The sequence below is a fragment of the Bactrocera latifrons genome, unplaced genomic scaffold (assembly GCF_001853355.1).
Source record: "Bactrocera latifrons isolate USDA-ARS-PBARC rearing strain unplaced genomic scaffold, ASM185335v1 scaffold_93, whole genome shotgun sequence".
NCBI lineage: Eukaryota > Metazoa > Arthropoda > Insecta > Diptera > Tephritidae > Bactrocera > Bactrocera latifrons.
Window position 1 is genome coordinate 738,127 of NW_017537634.1, and position 8,147 is coordinate 746,273.

The following is an 8,147-nucleotide window of genomic DNA, read 5'->3' on the forward strand; positions in this document are numbered from 1 at the left end:
GTAATAGGACTCCAAAGTATGCAAACGGTTTGTATGTTTCTAGCATATAATGTGGGAATGGAATTTATGTAGAAGTTCATAAAATGTTGTGTTAACTTATATAATACGGCAATAGTAGATCTTCCCCAGTATCAAGGCTTTCATAATATTTAATAAAGACTTTGTATGTGTGCCACTCTTCATGTTGCATATGATTTTGAGTAGATTTCTTCCTAGCATTTTAAGATAGGGCACACTTTCTATAATACATATGATTGTGAAACACTGGATCTGGAAGATTGTAGTTCCGCTTCGTGTATATATGTATGTAGGAGCTTACACTTTTCAAAATTAATAGATGCACCCGATGTTAATGGCCAAATTGAAAATAAAGAAGATGGTTTTTTCAAATCATTATTGTAAGTGTTTACATCGTTAATCTTCGTAATAAAATAGAGGTCATGTACATATAAATAGTGTGGTATTCCATTTGCTAATTTTTTCAAGTTTAATTTATATCCATATATATTGCCGCAAATGCTCTATTCGATAAAAATGATTTTGTATAGTTGTAGATTTTCAGACCATCTTTCCACCGATCAAGTTGATTGAGTACAGAGTGAACACCTATACGATCGAAGGCTCGTAACAGAGCAGTGATTTCGAGTTGATAAATTACTAGCTAGAAAGTGGTCTTGGTAAATTGTTGCCTCTACCGTGACTGACTTAGGTTTAAAAGCAAGTAGTTTTCTACTTATTTCATATTATTTTTCCAACAATTTGCTTAAACATGATAAAAGCGAGAGGGGATGATAATTTTTGTAGTCATCTTTCTTATTAATATTTTTTGGCGTTTGATTTTTTCCAAGTGTGGGGAAACGCACCAGTTTTCACGATTAAATTATATAAATTAATTAAACGACTTTTTAGTACCAGAGGTGAATTTTTAGTCATTGCATAGGTAACTCTGTCCGGGCCAGGACAATTCTCTTTAGTATTTTAAATGTTATATCCAGTCCAAACAGTGTAATTTCTTCTTCCAGACTACTAGCGGACTTCGAAATTTTATTCAACTTTTATACCGATTTGAGGACGGTTTTTTTTTTTTTTTTTTTTTTTTTTTTTTTTTTTTTTTTTTTTTTTTTTTTTTTTTTTTTTTTTTTTTTTTTTTTTTGCAGAAAGATGTACACACGAAAATTGTTCTTCGGCCGACGCAAAAAACTATAAGTGGCAAAAAAAAATAATTTTCTCGATCCTAAGTTCTTACCGCTCTTTTGTCCACCAACGGGTATTACGTTTCTTCTTGTATGATTTAGATTGTAGAATACTGCACTGGCTGCTCGCCTAATAGCTTTCGTTATTTTGGCCGTCTCTTTATTAATGTTATCAGTATTCGAGTATCGGTCTACTTCCATTTCTAATTTCTTAGAAAAGAGAGGCCGTTTGCGTTTGCCGTTTTGAATCTAGGATTATGGATAGTACTCGGATACTTTATTATGATCACTACCGGATATATCGTCCGCCGTGTCCCAAATCATCTCTTTCGATAAATTGGGGGGCTACATGCTAGTGACTATATTGGCCTTTGTTAAGAATACACATATAATATTATTTTGTAGTATACAACTTTCAAACATTATTGATCTGGAGTTAGTATTGTGAGAGCCCATAGTGGATGCCACCCATTTACATATATCGCACAATATAATATTGTTCCCGAAATTAGTATCAATAGAATTGTTCAACTTATTGAATGAACTTTTTATGATTGGTGGTAAATATTTTGTATTTTAATATGCAGACTAGTTTTCACTTGGATTGAAGATTCGGTTCGGTTTCTTCCCGAAAATTTGATGATGGGGATATGCTTGTGGAGCCAATAAGAGTAACACTAAAGTTATTATCGGGTGTATTTTCTTTATTTTGATTGTTAGGATGAATTATATTTTTATGATAAAATTTTGTTGGTACTTGTATTGCCAGCAATAGGTTTGGTAAAATTATTGGTTTCGTTTTGCAGATTTTCGTCGCTTTTAGTTGTTGTTGATTTGTTTTGATTATTTCTGCCGTGGCTATGTCCGGTGATTCTATTGGGTTTTCTTTTCTGAAGTAGTCTCGTGAAAAGTTGTTATTCACAGTATTGGTACCTGCTTTGTATGACATTGCATAGACTTCGGAATATAAGATTTGATTTGAATAGTTTCGAAAGCAATTTTTAGGTCTCTGGGGAGATGGTAGCAGTCAATTGAAAGAATTTGCAAAGGAGTGTTTACATATGCATTACTTGTAATTTTTTTATTTTATTAACTTCGATGACATTTTGATCCTTAAGGCCAATTGTTATTTCTTTTTCTGAAAGGTTTGTTAATGCTGCAGAAAGTATCACACCTTTCATCGTATTCAGTTTTGTATGATATTCACAAGTAATTTCGCATATATTAGAAAGATTTTTTGTTTCTATTAATTCATAAGATCTGATATAAACACGAAAGTCATTATTCAAGGGGCGTTCCAAAGTAAACAGGACTTAAAAACAAAAACAGAACAAATGGTTTATACGGCAAAATCAATTTATTTTATTCAAAATAGTCTCCTTCTGCTTCAATATAGCTTTTAGCACGGTCCAAAAGCACGACGAACGAGTGTTTTAGCTACGGCGCACCAAACCCTTCAAAACTCCAAGGTAGGATGCCGCATTAACGTTTTGGAAGCGTGGCAAATTCTTTGTGGACAATGCCCTTGGAATCATAAAAACATATCAGCATTGTCTTCACTTTTGACTTCTCTATTCCCGACTTTTTGGGTTTCGGCACGTCGGGTGCCTTCCATTCAGCACTTTTCGGGATCATATTGGAAACACCACGCTTCGTCACCACTCAAAATATTGTAGAGGAAGTTTATGTCCTTATTATGTTTTCATTAATGATGTCCTTCGAATGTTGGGTTCTGATTAATTTTTGGTCGTCCTTCAATTTGTGCGAAATAAACCGTGCGCACACCTTTCGTAAGCCCAAATGTTCGGTCAAAATGCGATAAATTGATATTTTGGAGATGTTCAATTCCATTTCCCTGAATTTCGGCTGATTTTTGATGAATTCACGGAAAGTTTCTTACTTTCTTACTTTTACTTTGGAACGCAACTTGTCGGTAGTATATGGGAGTTGGGGTAGTATCGACCCGATTTTATCTATTAACTACTATCAAGGCAATTACTAAAAAAAAATTACGTGGCATTCATTAAGGTACCTTACATACAATCACCATATATGAAGAAAAGTCAGCCGGATGTTCGAAAATCCTGATATTAGTTTATATGGAGTTTTCGCTCAATTGTATCCATTACAGCCCTTTTACGACGTTCATCGTATACTGTTTTTTCCGGAAAGAATACGAAATTACTAACTACACTACGAACAATTGATAAAGTAAGTTCGAACTTCGTAGAATAGCATTCACTGAATACATTCGGAACTTTAAAATTTAAATTTTTTTGGAAATTTCAATTTGTACGAGTAAAATAATCTTTAATGCGATTCCGCTAAAGTAATTACTACCAAACAGAAATATGCACTAATGATTGAGCTCTTACAGCAATAGTCTGAAATGGCGCAGGGTTTTACCAAGTGTCCTAAAGAAAAAACAGCAGCTTTTTGGAAATATATGGCCCAGGAACTAAACAGAGTCGGTCCGCCTAACAAAGATATTTCCGGCTGGAAGAAGGCAACTTATTAAAGTTGTAGTTTTTTTTTATGTAACTGGATAATTTAAAGGTTGTTTGACTTATTTTTTTATTACGTATTAGAATAAAAAGGAGCAGTCAGCTGCTAGAGGCAACCGACTTTAACAATGAGACAGATCAATGCCATCAGTGACCTGCAGTCCAGCACTGCCAAGACGTACTCCTAGGCCACCCGATACATGTGCAGCCCAATGGGTAATGGAAAAGCTATTACTTCTCTGATTTGTGAACATCTTTCTAAAGTTTCCTCATTTACGCGATAATGAACGTTTGTAACGCTGCTGCAACATTAACGATTAGAGAGATGCCTGCCATGGCTCGTAGTGTAGCTCACGAGCACCCCGAACTCATCTACATAAACCGATTTTTATAAACACTTATTGTTCTTTTTACAATATTTCTTGCTTTTGCATGTATTTTATTATACTTCTCTTCTGGGTTTCCTGAGATAGGGATACGGAATGGTGCCATTAACCATGATCCAGTTTCACGTGTAAAAATATTAAACGATTTTGATAATACATATTTTTAGATGCAACAAAATGTTGTGTAAGCCATTCAAATACCAAAGTCTTTACCCACTCCATGCTCGTAGCCTCCTCGGCTAAAAAACGTAAGACCGAAGTTAATCGATGAAGTGAAGATATGCGATTAGATGACGATCTTGAAGAACTTGAATTCCTCTCTAGAACGCCGAAAGCATATGTAAAGGCCGTCTTATTCAAATGTTAAAAAAAAAATTAATAAAATTTGACTATGAATTTCTGTGGGATATTGCACTGTACAAATCGAAAGGATTGCTCTTGTTCCTCAGTGTTTATCGGTGAATTTCTAGATCACGCCGACTTCCCTCACGTTGTTCTTCAAACAACATAAATACAAAAGTATTTATCGTTGCTTTGCTACTCAGGAAAGGATTATCATACTTTGACCGTTATTTTTGGTCAAAAGTCAGCTATAGACACCATGTTCCTCATATTCGGTACCTAGGGGCTTGAACAGTTTTGGTTGGATTTGGGAAATGTTTGGTCATAAAGTGACACATTTCAAAGACTTTGTACGAATAAAGTTTTTTCCAGATATATTTATTGGTGCTTTGTATACTATAAAGTGAAATATATGGAATTTAAAAATGTGGTATGTGAGAAGTTGGCGTGGGTGTAGTCGAATTGTGCCCACTTGTATATACCGAATTTGGTTGAAATCCATCTACCTAAATATGGGCGGCGCCATACCTATCGGTAAATTTTGACAGCGGAGTAAAACTTCAAGTTTCTGACGAATTTATTTATCATTTTATCGCGCTTTTATTATTTTTTAACAAAAGACTTAAATAGCGTGGCTTCGAACCATTCGACAATGGACAGGAATCCAGAACGTTGGCAAGCTTATAGATTGCCAAGAGATAGAAAGAAATATGCTGCGATAATTAAAAGCCTGTCATTTTTAATATACAATAAATAAATTTATGATGTAAACATAACATTATTATATTATTATTAATCTGATTAATAATGTACATCTTATTAAATGTTATATGATCACCAATATTCGAATACGAATTGGCAAATAAAGAAGAAGATGTGTCTCTTCTTATTAAAAAATGTATGTATGTAAAAAAGTAGTTTCAATTTTAACTGGAGATGGTTTCTAATTGCATCATGTCCTTCTGAGTGCCGGATTAAGCCCATTTAAAATTTAATTTTTCTATTATCGAGTCTAAACAGTATATACATTATGTGTAGTTCAGCGGCCCATAGCATTACTTTGGTATACTGCTATGGTCGCTACTGCCGTAGGACAGTGGCTATATCTTACACATATACATAAATATATCCTTTATAATATGACAATTATGCCTAACACGAAGATGTGCTCTTTGTGGTAGTATCCTTTGTTAGTACCAGATTCCCACAATCGCTTTATGGCACGTAATCTCTCCACAACTGTAACTTAAGTTTTTTATTTACAAATGCATGCCACAGCCTTAACCAAGAGTACCAAAATTTCTTTAACTGCCGTAGAGTTTGCTGAATATACGCTTCGCTCGAGTCAAGTGCCTAATCCTGACAGTGAAGAGAGAGTTTGGTCGGATTCTAACAACAGACTGTCACCCGCCCAAAGTGAGAATAGATTGTATGGCAGCAACATATCAAAAGCCACTTTGCTTGCTTCCGCCACTGCTGTGAATGCAACATGTCACACATCTCGAAGCTCCTTGCGTGACAAGGAAAAGGAAAGTAAATACAAAACCGGATGGGAGCATCTCCACCAAATCCACATATACTGTATGTACATTTATTATGCATGCGGGGACTTGAAGCTTCAAGCAGCTGAGGGCATTTCTACTCTTCCATGCAGAATTGTGTATTTGTAGATGCGCACAAGAACCATTCTCGACTGTTGTGACACGTTCACAAGTGCCTGCGAGCGAATCGTTACCATGAGAAAAAAGCCTGAGTGTCCAAGCCAAATGCTAATCTAAGGGCTAACCTTCCTTTCCCCACCGCCTCAACCTCATCAATATGCTCTTACGCACCCATTATTCTCTACTTGTTGTTTGATCACAATAATTTTACTAATTTTATTTGACACGTAACAGACGGACGTGCATAGAAATAAGCTGGCGGACAGCCAGTCAAGCAAGCAACCAACCAAATGAAGAGCCGCACACGACGCGCAAGACGGGTTGAGCGCCAGGACGACGGGCCCTGACACTTGACACAGGTCGGAAAATGTCACTTGCATACCTCTTTACATACAATATATGTTAATATGAGAGTTTTGTTTCTGTATGTGTGCACATTTGTTTATAAAAATATCTTGTGCTGTCACTTTATTCATTTAGTTTTGTTTGTTCCGCTGTATTTTTATTCCATTGTACCTGAAATAATAGGGTTAAAGCCTTGGAACTTTTCACATATGCCAATAAAGGGTTTCTTTAGAGATAAATTTTTATTATTGGTTTCCAAGTTGTGAATAATATAATATATGGAATCATAAAATAGAATTTCGAGTATCTAAACACGCTGCATTTTGTACCTCTATAACCAGTTTTTACCATATATTTCCAATATCGGAATATTGCTTTCCAAGTCGTGACTCATATTACATTTATCAGCTTGTACCATGGGTTTAACAAAACGTAGCGTAAAAACATTAATCTAACGATATCAAATAACATGTCATCGGTGGCAAATTGGTATTCCCAACTATTGATATGATTCGGTATAGAGAGTGTCTCAATAAAGTAATTATTTCAGAAGCTTGTTCTACTGAAACTATTGAGAACTTAAATTACAGATATTGAGATAGAAAACCAAAAAGAGTTTTCATTAGTCATATGCAATGGTATATGAAATAATTTAGATAGCTGGTTGGACAGCCATACCTTTAGTAAGTTCTGTATCTCTAAAAAACACCTTATATTTTCGAAGATATGCATCTTTACACTACACTATATAAGGTAGTATAAGTAGAAATAATCCGAATATTGAAGGTGCAAGAGCCAATTATATGAAACTACATAAAGATGTTTGCTTACGAGTGTATAATGGTATGTAAATTTTACATTTCGTTGCTCTCTCATATTCGTGAGTGGTTGTGTTACATATCGTACCGTAGTGTGGTAGGCAGAAAAAATCTGAGTGGTTTTTTCAATATTAATATTAACATATTTACAGTATATAGACATCACTATGGCTTTGCAATGATTGTTCCCAATGTGCGGCATTAATCTAGTAAGATTTTAATTTTGAATGTTTGCTACTTTTGACAGCACGAATAGCCTTTATACCGCCTTGTCTTGACACGTTACCCCCGCATAACTAATATGGCTTTGTAAACTGGCGTTGAGCAATATCAGAACCGAGAAGGACCTCTCCGATCCATTAAATTTCAAACGAAGTTTCAGGCAAGGCGTCTCCCTATCGTGCGACTTCCTCAATATACTGCTGAATAGAGAAGGCACAATATTTTATAAGGTTGTATAACTGCTGGCGAATGTCGGCGATACATGTTGATATTATTGGATATCTCCAGAAACGAGGGTAAAACGAATCAAATTCGGTCATCAAACAAACACTCGTCGCACTCGCGACTAGGCTCCCACGTCTTAGTTGATAGTCAGAACTTCGACGTCGTAGATCAAAAATCCAACGCATAATAACTTTTGCCAACAGGTGCTACCTTGGACTGAGTAATGAAAGCACTCCAGCTGTGAGAGTATTCGAAGCAGTACCCGCTTCGAGAAGCAGACGAAAAGGAAGATCTTAACTGCGTTGGATAGATAAGGTGAGAAGGATCTGGCTGCACTTGGTATCTCGAATTGTGTGATAGGACTATTGACGAGAGGTTTGATACCTCCCACAACCGTTTAGTGGAATATTGGGTTTAAAACGTTCTACTGTCACATTATATTAATATTCTA